The sequence below is a fragment of the Hemicordylus capensis genome, chromosome 3 (assembly GCF_027244095.1).
Source record: "Hemicordylus capensis ecotype Gifberg chromosome 3, rHemCap1.1.pri, whole genome shotgun sequence".
NCBI lineage: Eukaryota > Metazoa > Chordata > Lepidosauria > Squamata > Cordylidae > Hemicordylus > Hemicordylus capensis.
This window is the reverse complement of record NC_069659.1, coordinates 99,505,341-99,518,220: the sequence shown is the minus strand read 5'-3', so window position 1 is coordinate 99,518,220 and position 12,880 is coordinate 99,505,341. Positions and strand designations below refer to the sequence as shown.

At 42.8% G+C, this 12,880-nt stretch overlaps 1 long non-coding RNA gene across 1 annotated transcript in view; it reads right to left on the bottom strand.

Annotated features, from left to right (window-relative positions):
- Nucleotides 1–2,157: 2,157 nt before the first annotated feature.
- The window catches only part of LOC128349003 (uncharacterized), a 41,978-nt gene continuing 31,255 nt past the window's right edge, over nucleotides 2,158–12,880 (bottom strand). The window contains exons 2-3 of the long non-coding RNA XR_008318482.1: nucleotides 5,769–5,949; nucleotides 2,158–3,733 (exon numbers count right to left, since the gene is read on the bottom strand). This is a non-coding gene — a long non-coding RNA (uncharacterized LOC128349003). The remainder of the gene's footprint in view (nucleotides 3,734–5,768; nucleotides 5,950–12,880) is intronic.

Here is a 12,880-nt window from a genome sequence, read left to right as displayed (position 1 = left end):
ATTATTGTCTCTCAGGTGTCAACAGTGGCTTAACAACAAGTATTAGCTTTTCCATTTTGTATTTGCTGGACCAAGTGGCAGCTAGTTAGCCTAGATGTGGATGAACAAACTGCAACAAAATCTAGGTAAGATATGTAGCTCAGTAGGAAAGCTGATCCAGGAGTGGGCATTTTCCTGTTCTGGATAGGGTAGCACTAGGAAAGACTAGAGATCAGCATTTACCCACCCAGCCCAGCCTCCATATGCTGGACAGGGTTGGGCTGAGTCTGAAATATGGAACTGATAGAGGCAGAGTGGGGTTCAAAAGGATCTGACAATTAGATCCTAGATATAGACCAAGATATGGTATAGAAAGACAGAAAGAGGACAGAGCAGCTTTTCATTGATGCTTTTGGATCTAGTGTTTAAGTTCCTCATTCTGCCTTTTTCTCTGATGGTTTGCATGCCAAATGTAACTCCCTCTGAAACCCGTTTAAGGATTTGGGGGTGGACTTGGAAACTTTGGGGTGTAGCAGAAGCTTATCAAATCCTCAAGGACTGTCTATAGCTTTGAAACACTACATGCATCAGGGCCATAGAGTTGTATATGGATCCACTGCTAACTGGGCAAAGAGGCACCTTTTTAACATGGTGAATATCTTTATTTAGCAAGGGGAGAGTAACTGGCCCTCTCCACCCCCAGCACAGTACCTCCAGTGACCATTGCTGGTGTCTATCTTATGTTTCTTTTTAGATTGTAAGCATTTTGGGGACAGGGATCCATTTTATTTTTTTATTATTTCTCTATCTAAACCGCTTTGGAACCTTTTGTTGAAAAGCAATATATAAATTGTTTCAGCTGGAGATGCTACCACGCAACAGAGGATGGTAAAGCAAACTTTGTTTGCAATTTTTTTTTTCAAATTCAATTTTTATTGATTTTAACAATAACAATATTATCATTCATTAAAAATACACACAAAAAGGGAGGACTTCCCGCTCACATTTCTTCGTGAATCAACAACTATAAAATTTACCCTTGCTATGATAATAAATCAAAACATAAATTCAAACCCTTACAAACATAATTAATCTAACCAACCTGCGATTTATACTAAATTTCAAACCCTGCTGTCAAGTCCATAGTAGGAAAGTACGAGATACAACAAAAATGGTTTCCAATCTTCTTTAAAACATTCCAAGTTTTGATCTCTCAATAGTGCTGTAAGTTTTGCCATCTCCGCATATTCCAAAATTTTTATCAGCCAGTCTTCTTTTGAAGGCAGTTCGAAGGCAGTTCACTAGACTTCCATTTCTGTGCATATATAATTCTAGCCGCCGTGGAGGCATACATAAAAAATGTTAAATTGGTTGTAGAAATTGCACCTTGTGTTATTCCCAGCAGGAAGGATTCTGGCTTCTTAGGAAATGTCATTTTAAATATTTTCTTTAATTCATTATATATCATATCCCAATAGCTTTAGCCTTCCCACGGGTCCACCACATATGAAAAAATGTGCCTTCAAAATGTCCACACTTCCAACATTTGTTTGAAACATTTTTATACATTAATGTCAGTTTTTTTGGTGTCAGATACCATCTATACATCATTTTATAATAATTTTCTTTGATAGCATAACATGCAGTAAATTTTAAGTGATTTTTCCATAACTTTTCCCAGGCTGCCATTTCTATATTACGCCCCGCATCTTGAGCCCATTTTATCATAGTCGTTTTAACCACTTCCTCTCTTGTCTCCTCCAAAAGCAACAGTAGGGATGTGCACGGTCCGGAGCAGTCTGGACCGGCACCGAAGGGGGGCCTTACTTTAAGGGTGGGGAGGGCTTACTTACCCCTCCTGCCTGTTTGCCCCCTCCAGCGCCCGTATTCTTTCCTACAGAGCTTTGTTCGCTAGCTCCTCTCGTTTTTTTCAAAGAGATCGGGCGAGGACTCGGGCGGGCGGGCGGGCAGCTGGGAGGGAGGGAGGGCTGGTGGGTGACGGCGGCGGCATTTGTACCTTGAGTTTTTGGCCAAATCTGCCCGCGGCGGGGGGGGGCGGCGGTGGGGGCGGCTGGTTTCCAGCGCCCCGTTATTCTGTTGAATACGGGTGCTGGAGGGGGCAAACAGGCGGGAGGGGTAAGTAAGCCCTCCCTGCCCTTAAAGCAATACCCCCCACCCGGACCCGGACCAGCCAGGGCCGACCCGGTCCGGCAGTTCGGCCATTCTTTAGAATGGCCGCCGGACCGGTTCGGACACACCCCTAAGCAACAGTTTATACATTTTAGATACTAATTTTTCATCATTTTGACATAATTCCTTCTCGAAATTTGAAGTCTGGTCCTCAAATCCGACATTAAGGTCCTTCTTATACATCTCATTTAACTGATGATACTGAAACCAATCTCTAACCAAATCTTGTATTTCAGTTAAGCTTTTTAACTTACAATCCTTTTCCTGAAAATGTAACAAATCCCTATAGGTACCCCAGCACATTTGCATATTTACTTCTTTACGTGATAATGCTTCAATCGGAGATACCCATAATGGAGTTTTAGGTTCAAACCAATTTTTGTATTTTAACCACACCCTCACTAAACTCCTTCTCACATAGTGGTTCAAAAAATCTTTATGTATTTTACTTTTTTCATACCACAAATACGCATGCCATCCAAACCTTCTGTCAAATCCTTCTAAATCAAGAATTCTAGGGTTTCTTAACGTTATCCATTCTTTTAACCATGTCAAACAAACAGCATCAAAATACAACCTTAAGTCTGGCAAGGTAAGACCACCTCTTTCCTTTGCATCTGTTAGATTCTTAAAATTAATTCTTGGTCTTTTCCCCTGCCAAACAAACTTAGTTATATCCTTCTGCCATTGCTTAAAACAAGTTAAAGTGTTAATTTGTTTGCAATTCAGATAAAGAAAGGGACATTTACTATGCTATTATCAGTTGGTTAAGGCTGTAAATGTGGTTGTGTGCCCATTATTGCCAGAAAATGGACCGTTCTATTACTTGCAGATGTGAGTTGCACCAGAGTGTGAACTTGGCGTGCTCATGCAGCTGGTAGGTGGTTGTGTGCCAGGTCTCTTGAGTGTTGAATATAACATGTGAATAGGGCTAATATGTGTGTTCTTGGTGAACTTACATCCTACCAAGGTTGTAAAGCACCAAGAAATCACAACATAGAATGCTTTTAAATCCGAGATACCTAATGTCAGCTGTGTTACAGTCACAAATGCATCTGTAATGAACATCGCTTTGCATAATAATAAGCTTAGCTCAGTTTAGTTGTAAGCTCATTTCTACATTGTAAGATCCTGCCAGGCCTAAACCAGGAGCCCTGAGGATCAGACATTGGCTCCCTGCATTATCAGGACAGCTGGTCAAGAGAGGGGATAACAGCTCGTTTCAGCAACACATTTACTTCACAGCCCATAATCCTCCTGAGAAGTGGTGACACCAAAGAGCCAGTCCAGGGCCACTGGTTGATATAAGGCCCACACAGCTGCTGCCTTTCCTCAGTTTGGATAACTCTTGCTGAGGGATCTTACCAGGCCACCCTCTATGCTACCAGACTACCAGCCTTCAGCCTTTGGCTTTACCTGTCTGATTGCAGCCTCCAGACTTCTGCCTCCAGCCTGCTGACTGGCTTGTCTGCCTTCTGTCCAAGGCACTTGCCTGCCCTTGGGCTAAAAGCCTGGAGAGTTTGCAGCCTTCAGTGGAATTCAGAAATACAACTTGTATGGCAGCCTGTGTTTGGGCAAAGAAAATTAGAAGTCTTCTGTTTTACTTTCTCTGTGAAATTCCCTAACATTCTGGATTATTTATAAGCAGCCTGAGACTTTTTTGGGGGTAGCATGCATAGAATGTTAAATTTTGTTTTTAATGAGGAAACTGCCATATGTGGCCCCTATTACTGATCCTTCCATGCTCAGAGTATGAAAGGCATTTCTCCAAGGGTTATTTCTGATCCAGTTCCTTTTCAAATTAGTTTTTTGCCCTCAGATTCTGATGTCTGCATAAAAATAATGAAAGGTGGGGGGAAGTCTCAACCTGTTGAGTAGGAATGCTGTTTCCTTTGAACAAACAAGTGTGAATGAGGGGGGAAAAAGCTTCCTCCACAATTTTATACTTTATACCTGAATAATATGCCAACAATTGGATGGTATAGGCTGGGATTGCTCACAGGCCGCCACTGCCTCAGCAGCATGGCCTGTTTCCTGAACACCTGCCCGCAGATGTAGGGTGTCATATATGTCCTTCATCTCAGGCAGCAGAATGTCTTGGACCACCCCTGGCATGCTCTTGGTGCATCCTTTTTAAAAATCACATGGGCTGGGAAAGTATCATCCAACCAGTTCTGTAAGTATCTTTTCTCATATTATTTCAGCACTTTCATGGTGGCAGCAGCATTGCTAGCTCATGTTGAGAGAAGGGGGGAAAGTGCAGAAAGAAGAAGTGCACTTCAGAGTGGCAAGAAGGGCAAAATGAATAGCATGCGCCAGTGCAGTGAGCAAGGGCAAGGACAGTGGCAGTGAGCAACAGGGAAGCCTGTAAGACTGGCTGTGGTGAGGAGGGCTCAGCCTTGCACTCCTCCTCATGCCTGTGCCTAAGGTGACTGTCTCACCGTGCCTCGTGGAAGGGCCATGCCTGCAGCATGCCCATCCTGACTTATTTTCCAGATGTCCTGATGCCTTCCTGCCATGTTCTTTTGTTGTGGGCAGGGGCAGTTCAACCAAACTGCCATTCTACACATGGCATAAACACTAATTTAAACTAGTATTTGGACGGTGTGTAGAGTGGTTATTCAGATGAACCCACCCATCTGATACAGGAATGCACCAGGAAGGCATCAGGACATCTGCAAAAGACATTATGACAGGTGTGCGCTCAGTGTATCCCCCATTTAATCACAGGGGCCAGGAAGGTATCATCTAAACTGGCTCTCATACTATATGAAATCTTGAATGAAAATGGACAGGGTGACAGGCTAATAAATGTCATGAGATTCCCAGTCACATAAATCAGACTCATGAGCTTTGAATAACTTTTGTAAGTGCTCTGACAGATTCAAAAGTTGTGTTTTTAAAAAAGTTTTGTCATTATCTACTGAGTAACTCAAGGGCAAAATGAAATACAGAATAGTTAGTTAGTTGGTATCTTCTCATTATCTTGAAATAAAGGGTGCATTCCCTTCCTTAAAGAAGCAGAACTTATCTCCAGCCAGGTTTTTTAGGGAGTCACCTGCTCTCCTCTGAGATAAATGCAGGGAAAATAGATTGTATCTCAGAGACAGTAAATTACAGACTAATGCACAAAGGCAAACTATTGTGAAACAGAGTTCACCCACTCTCTCCCAGTACGATTATGTTGCAAGAAGTGCTCGGTATCCAGGACTGGGTTGAAAAAATAAAATGAAATAAAGGAACATTTTAGATTTTAAATTTGTCTTCCTGTTAGACAATGAGCCCATTCTCATGATCAGCCCTATCTGGGCTAGCCCTGTCCTACCCAGATAGGGCTGGTAATCTGGGGCCCTGGGATTGTTTCTGATCCTGCCACTCCTCCCCTGGGTAGCCCTGTTTGACTACCCAAGTTTAAAGTGAGATAGGAGGTCAAGTGCATGCCTCTTCCTTCACTCATTGGTCATCTGGAGCAACACACTTCCAGCAGCTGCTTCCAGTTTGCTGGCAGCCATCTTTATGAAAGAGCTGGCTGGCATGGAGTGATGTTGGTGGAGGAGTGGTGCGGCAGTGTGGAACTCACGCAGTACATTGTTGGATACCTGGTGGCCCAAGCTTGCATCCCTGCTCCCAGTCGCTGCTAGGCTTGCCGCCATGCCGCTCATGTGAACCCGTGGGTAGCAGAATCAAATGGAGGTCCCAGTTGTGTGGGAGGAAGCAGGTAGGTTCCTGCCTCCCATCTAGCCCACTCCTGTTTGTTCATGTACATGTCCTCGACATCTCCTTTGTTGAAAATACAAAATTCAAAATGAAAATTAAAACATATGAAAATGTGACTCAGCATTCTTTGTTTGCACTTTATAATATCTGGGAATAATGGCTGATATACAGAGCAGCAGGCCTGTAGCCAGCCGCAATTTTTTTTTTTTTTGGTGAGGGATTGTGGAAGTCAGGGGAGACAGGTTATAAAATGTGCAGTGAAAACAGTCAGTGAGGCTGGGGAGGAAAGATAATTTCTTTGGTGTGGCAGGTACACACCATGCCACCAGCTGGCTATGGGCCTGCAGAGCAGGGAAGCATCAGTGCAGTGCATGGAGCAGGCTAACACTTCCCAACTAACTGCACTGGTACAGTGGGGAAGCACCAATTGTTGACACCCTCCTCTTCCCCAGCATGTTCTGTGTGCCATCCAAAAATATATCCTCAAGGGCTGCCCAACCCCAGGAACAGATTTTTGGATGGTACTGAGGGCTTCCTGGGGAAGGGGAGATTGGCAAAAATTGCCCCTTGCCTGGCGCACCAGTTAATTGGGAAGTGCTGCTAGCCTGCTCCTCTCACTGCACCAGTGCTTCCTTGCTCTGTATGTCAGCCAGTAAAGTTAATTAAAGACATTTAATTCAGAGTTGGAAGCATTTTAAAGTTCAAGAAGTTTGCATAGGTAGAAATCTATTTTTTATTCTCTTTATATTGTTGCTATTGAAATATATTGAATGTCCAAAGATCCAAAGAGTATATTTTTAAATTAGTACACTTTGAGCTTGCTCCTAAGAATGACTTGTATGTCCCATCATCAAAAAAAGGCCTGTTGCAACCAGGGGTGGGGGATGAGTGGGTGGGAGGAGGAGTAATTTTCACCAAGGCCCCTCAACCAGCAGATTTTAGTGGGTCATAAAGGGCTGCAAAAATCGCCCCCAGTACTATGGAACATTTGCACAACTCATTCTTAAGTTCCATCCCTTTGGCTGCATTTTAGGAAATAAGTCTCACTTACTTTCACACAATTTTTTAGAAACAATTTGTCTATATTATCTTCTTAAATTATTTAAAAGACTCAGATGGTGGAGCTTGGTGACAGTCACTCCTCAAAGCAGGAGCTGTTATATGGAGTCCCTCAGGGCTCCATTCTGTCACCAATGCTTTTCAATATCTACATAAAACCGCTGGGTGAGGTCATCAGGAGATTTGGTGCTGGGTGTTATCAGTATGCTGATGGCACCCAAATCTACTTCTCCCTTCCTTCTTCAGGAAATGGCACTCATTCTCTAAATGCCTGCTTACAGGTAGTAATGGGCTGGATGAGAGATAACAAATTGAAGCTGAATCCAAGCAAGACAGAGGTGCTCATTGTGGGGGCTCAGAATCTGAGGGGTGAGTTAGATCTTCCTGTGCTGGATGGGGTTACACTCCCCCAGAAGGAGCAGGTGCGCAGCTTGGGAGTACTCCTGGACCCAGGCCTCACCCTCGTTTCTCAGGTGGAGGCCACGGCCAGGAGTGCTTTCTATCAGCTTTGGCTGATTCTACAGCTGCGCCCATTCCTTGAGGAGGATGACCTCAAAACAGTGGTGCACCAGCTGGTAACCTCCCGGCTTGACTATTGCAATGCGCTATACGAGAGGCTGCCTTTGTACATAGTTCGGAAACTTCAATTAGTTCAGAATGCGGCAGCCAGATTGGTCTCTGGGGTAACCCAGAGAGACCATATTATGCCTATTTTGAAACAATTGCACTGGCTGCTGATATGTTTCCGGGCAAAATACAAAGTGCTGGTGATTACCTTTAAAGCCCTGAACAGCTTAGGCCCAAGTTACCTTAGAGAGCGCCTTCTTCTGCGTGATCCCCACCGCACATTAAGGTCATCTGAGGAGGTTCGTCTCCAGTTACCACCAGCTTGTCTGGTGGTGACTCAGAGGCGGGCCTTCTCTATAGCTGCTCCGGGGCTGTGGAACGCGCTCCCTGCGGAAATCCTCAATTTGAATTCTCTATTAGCCTTCAGGAGAGCCCTTAAAATGTATTTGTATGGCCTGGCTTTCCATAGTTTTACAATCGGTTTTAATATTCTAACCTGATTTTGGGGCTTTTAATCACTGTAATTGTTTAATTGTTGTTTTAAAATGTTTTTAAATTGTTAATTGTTGTTATATTGTTTTTAATTTGTTTTAGCTCTTTACTGCTTTAGTGGTTTGTTTTAATTGTAAACTGCCCTGAGCTATTTTGGAAGGACAGTATACAAATCAAATCAAATCAAATCAAATCAAATCAAATCAATCAATAAATTAGGATAGAGAAGATAATTTAAAAGAAAAATAAATAAGAAAATATATTAGAGGAAGTCCAGACACTTTAAAGTCCCATTGTTTCCCAAGAAAGAGTTAAGTCTATGCTTAATGCTTTTCCAATAGCCTTGAAAAAAGGACTAAGCTGAGTGTTCGCCAGTTTTTATGTTTGGGTGAAAAGAAGTTCTTTTTCAAGGTGGGTGGGTGAATATTTCCTGAAAACTGCATAATATGCAGGAATGTTCACATTTGTTTAGTCCTGTTTGCTGCCATTATTTCTCCAATCTTTGCTGTTTCAAGATCATTTCCCCCCTTATAATTTCCCCTATGTCAATATCCTGTCTCATCCTTAGGCCTTCTGGGCTTGCAAACAGTACTTAACATCTGCTTCCCTCAATCATCTATGATGGGCACTACATCCATTGTGGTCTTCCCACAGGATTTCACCTGGCAGCCAGCTTGACAGAGAATGCGTTAAACTCTTCAGAATAGAAATCAATAGTGTTGTTGCTTTCCAGGGATGGCAGAGATGAGCTCATGTTGGTGGGGACAAAGTGGCACTTTTTAAATGAGACCATGTCTGAATGAGCCAGTCATTGGAGAAGCTTCACATAAAGAGCAGAAGATGGCCATGCAGTCAGGAAACATGGCATCTCCAGAACTGTCTGTCCTGTGATCTCCAGAATTGTAGGAACCTACTGTGGCCAGCTCCATAATTTCAAGCCAATAGCAATTCCTGTGGATAGAAGGTACATAGCATTTTGGATGCCAAAGCAGAGTACAGCTCCTACTTCTTCCTCAAGGCCTCTTGCAAGATCAGGGTGGACATTTATTTTATTTATTTACTGTTAAATTTTTATACCACCTTTCATTAAAATAATCTCAAGGCGGTTTACACAACATTTAAAACGTTAAAAACTACACAATACAATTTAAAATTGAATATAAAAATACAAATGTAATTAAAAGTTTAAAAAAAACATGCACAATGTTATCAATGGACATGATCTAAATGTGCTGATGATGGCCCATAAGCAGCTTAACTGGATAGACCTGCTATAGAGCAACATTTTGTACAAACATGAATCTTGTTAATTTTATTGCTCAATCCCCTGAACATTTTTTCTTCAGTATATCTTTTGTAGTTTGTACCATTCACTCAGCTTTCCCATTAGCCTGAGGTCTGCAAGGTGCAATGGTGATAATCCTAATGAGATTGCAGTTGACAAAGTCTTGGAACACTCCAGCGGTTAACTCCCTGTTATTGTCTGAAACAATTGTATCTGGCACTTCATGAGATGCAAACAGTTGATGGAGAACTATTATGGCAGCAGTTGATGCTAGGGATGGAATAATGATTATGCTGAAGCATTTTGAATAAAAATCCATGACAACTCAAAAAGCTTTACCCTAAAATGACTCAGTGAAGTCAATGTGGATGTGTAAGCAGGTTTCTCAGTCACTTCTCAGGGGAATGCAGGAACCCTAAATTTTATTTATTACTATTATTATTTATTTATTTGATTTGTATACCGCCCTTCCAAAATGGCTACAAATCAAATGCATTATGGCAAGTAACTGAGCTGCTGCGCTTGCTCATGACCTTTTCTATGTTATTGTCCATGCCAAGTCAAAACTCATACCTTCTGACCAGCACTTTCATCTGTACTTTTATTTATTATTTTATTAATTACATTTCTATACCGCCCAAAACTTGCGTCTCTGGGCGGTTTATAATTAAACAATTAAACTTTACCAAGGGATGCTGCATGAAGCATTCTCAGCATGATCTGGTGCTTCTGGAATTACAGTAATTTCCCCTTAACATACAACCTTTGTGGGCTGACAGTTCATGTTGATGAAATGAAACATAGGCTACATTTTAGATGTAATGCGAAACTGGAAATTGCTGAACCTGTGGTTAATTTTTATAACCGTTTGCATTTGCAAACGTTTGTCTGGAAGCCTCCGTTCTCAGAAAAGGTGAGCTCCGCCCTCTTCCTGGTCTGCTGAGGCCTCATCCCAGCAAGTTCCATAGCACTCACATTGCCAGATTGTGGGCAAGGCATCAGCACATCTCCAGGGCAGCAGCCATTGGCCACCATCTTCAGGGGGGCATGCCGAGCACGATCATACCTTTTCGGAATGGTCTGCCCACACTCAGCAGGGAAAGGGCATTTAAATCTCTATAAATGCCATGCCATTCAAGCCCTTCTTCTGTTCTGACAGCAATTGCACTGTTGTTTTCATAAAAGTCCCGAAACAAAACAGTCTCACACAAGCACAATTCCGGGTAGGTGGGTGGGATTTTGCGGGAGTACTCTTATGAGAAGGTCTATCTACTGAGGAGTACCAGTGTTCTCTGCACGCTCACAAATTTTTTGATATCCGCTTAGTTCATTTTAGATCCTGTTCAGGTTGAATCTGGAAGGCCCCATTCTGAATGCAGGTGCACACCTACTGCCTTGATACTGCCGCCCAGAACAAAATTCACTCTGCACACAGATGAAGAAAATTAGAGGGACCACTGGGAAGGACCTTAGACTTGCCAGCCTTCGGTCTTCCATTGGACTGTTCACCCATGAGTTGAGCTAACACAAAAATGGGGGCTCTGCTTGTGTGGGACCCCTGTTCTCGCTGGTCAATTATAGAACTTTCTCACCATTACCCCCACCCCCAATCTCCATGGAAGCCTTTAACACACCCAAAGAAGATTTTGAAGCTCTATGTTTCTGGGTGTAGCTGGGTCGTAAGACTGGGAAAGCACCGGGCCCAGGGACAGATCTTTACTCTCATTCAAATTTCCTGGGTTCGGACTGGTGTTGTGCCTCATGCAGTTCTTCTTCTGCAGGTAATTGCAGGAGGGGGGGCCGTGATCCCCAGTGACCCCAGGAGAGTGGAGTCACTGTTCCAGGCAAAAGCTAAGATAGACATGTTCAAATGGGCGGATGGGGTGGCAGAAGGCACAGTTTGACAGCTTCTTTGCAGCAGTCACCGAGACAGGGAGAGCTGTTGCCAGGGTACCCATCCCCATGGCTTGCTTGTTTAAAGCAACCTGGCTGGGCAGCATCTGCCGTCCGGCCCCCATGCATGTCTCCATGGCCTGACACTCTCATGAGAGAGCAGTCCATGGGAGGAGGGATGCCGTCACACATTATTAGTGATTCTGCCCAACACCCCTGTCCTCACAAATGGTTCTTTTCATGAGTTGTGAAGGGGTATTTCCATGGCCTTTCACTCTCATGAGTGAGCAGTACCCTGAGGAACAGCATCCATCGTCATCACAGAGAAGTAATTCCCCCTGTCACTGAAGGCAATGCTGATCCTGCTGCCTGGTCCTTCTTATGAGTAAGCCTAGTGATCACACATGTTTCCTAAAGGGCCCCCTTTCCCAACAACTCTGCACAAAAAATAAATCTTAGCCATTCAAGAATTCCTGGGGCTGCCTTTTAAACTTGACCCCAGGTATCACTCCCCTTCCAATGTTGCCATCCCAGCGCTCTAATGAGGTTGCCCTGCTCCTGTTGCCACCTCAAGAAGTGCATGTGCTTATGAACATTGTCCATGCAACACTTAGATTTGTTTTTTTTCTCTTGCAATTTTCTAAAATCATGTTGCTGCTCTTTTGTGCCTCTGTTGTTCGGGCAATTTCCTTTCTGTTCAACTGGAAGCTGTTTGTTAGTTAATAAGTGTTGCATCACTTCATCTGCTATTATTCCAGTTAATAATTTGAACATGGTTGGCAGGCAGTTTATTGGTCTATAATTACTTAGAACTGCACCTTTTGCTTGGTCTTTCATTATGAGATGAGTTTTCCCAATTGTTAGCCATTGTTCAATATCACCTCCTTGCAAAATGTGATTGAACTGTTTTGATAGCTGTTTATGAAGGCTTGTTAAGTGTTTAAGCCAAAAGCCATGCAGTTCATCATCACCTGGTGCAGTCCAATTTTTTATTTTCTTTGCTCTTTCACTTATTAATTCTGGTGTTATTATTAGATCTTGCATTTGTTGGTTACATTTTTCGACCTCTTTCACCCAGCTTGCTTTTTCATTATAATCTATTGGATTGTCCCATAATTTCCACCAGAATTTCACTGTTTCTTCTTTATTTGGTGTTTCTACGTTTCTTGCAGTTTCTCCTTCTATGCTTTGGTAGAAACGTCTCTGATTCGACTGGAATTGGAGATTCTGCCTGTGTTGTGTAATTCTGGCTTTGACACTAATCTTCTTTGACACTGCTGTTATTTGCTACTTTATTATTACCAGGACTTCTCTAATTTTCCTTGAATCTAGGTGGTATTTTTGGATCAGATACTGTTTGGTGTTTTCATTCTTCAGCTTCTTGTCTTTCATATCTTTCAATTTACTAGCATCTGATCTAAGCCTAGTGATTTTATTTTCTAATCTAATCTTCCATTTAGGTGATGTACTACTTTCTTTTTCTACAGGTCCACTGATCTTATATCTGAGCTCTTGTGTTGTTATTGTTGCTGCACTGTTATTTCCAACACCTCCTCCACCTGCGCCTGAGCAGCCTCTTCAGTTGGTGGTAATTCTTCTTCCATATCTTAAGCCTGTGTTGCTCTTTGCAGTTCTTCCAGCTGAACTTCTGTGAATACTTTAGTTCTTATTATGAATCTTCTCTGGTCTGCTAGCCTT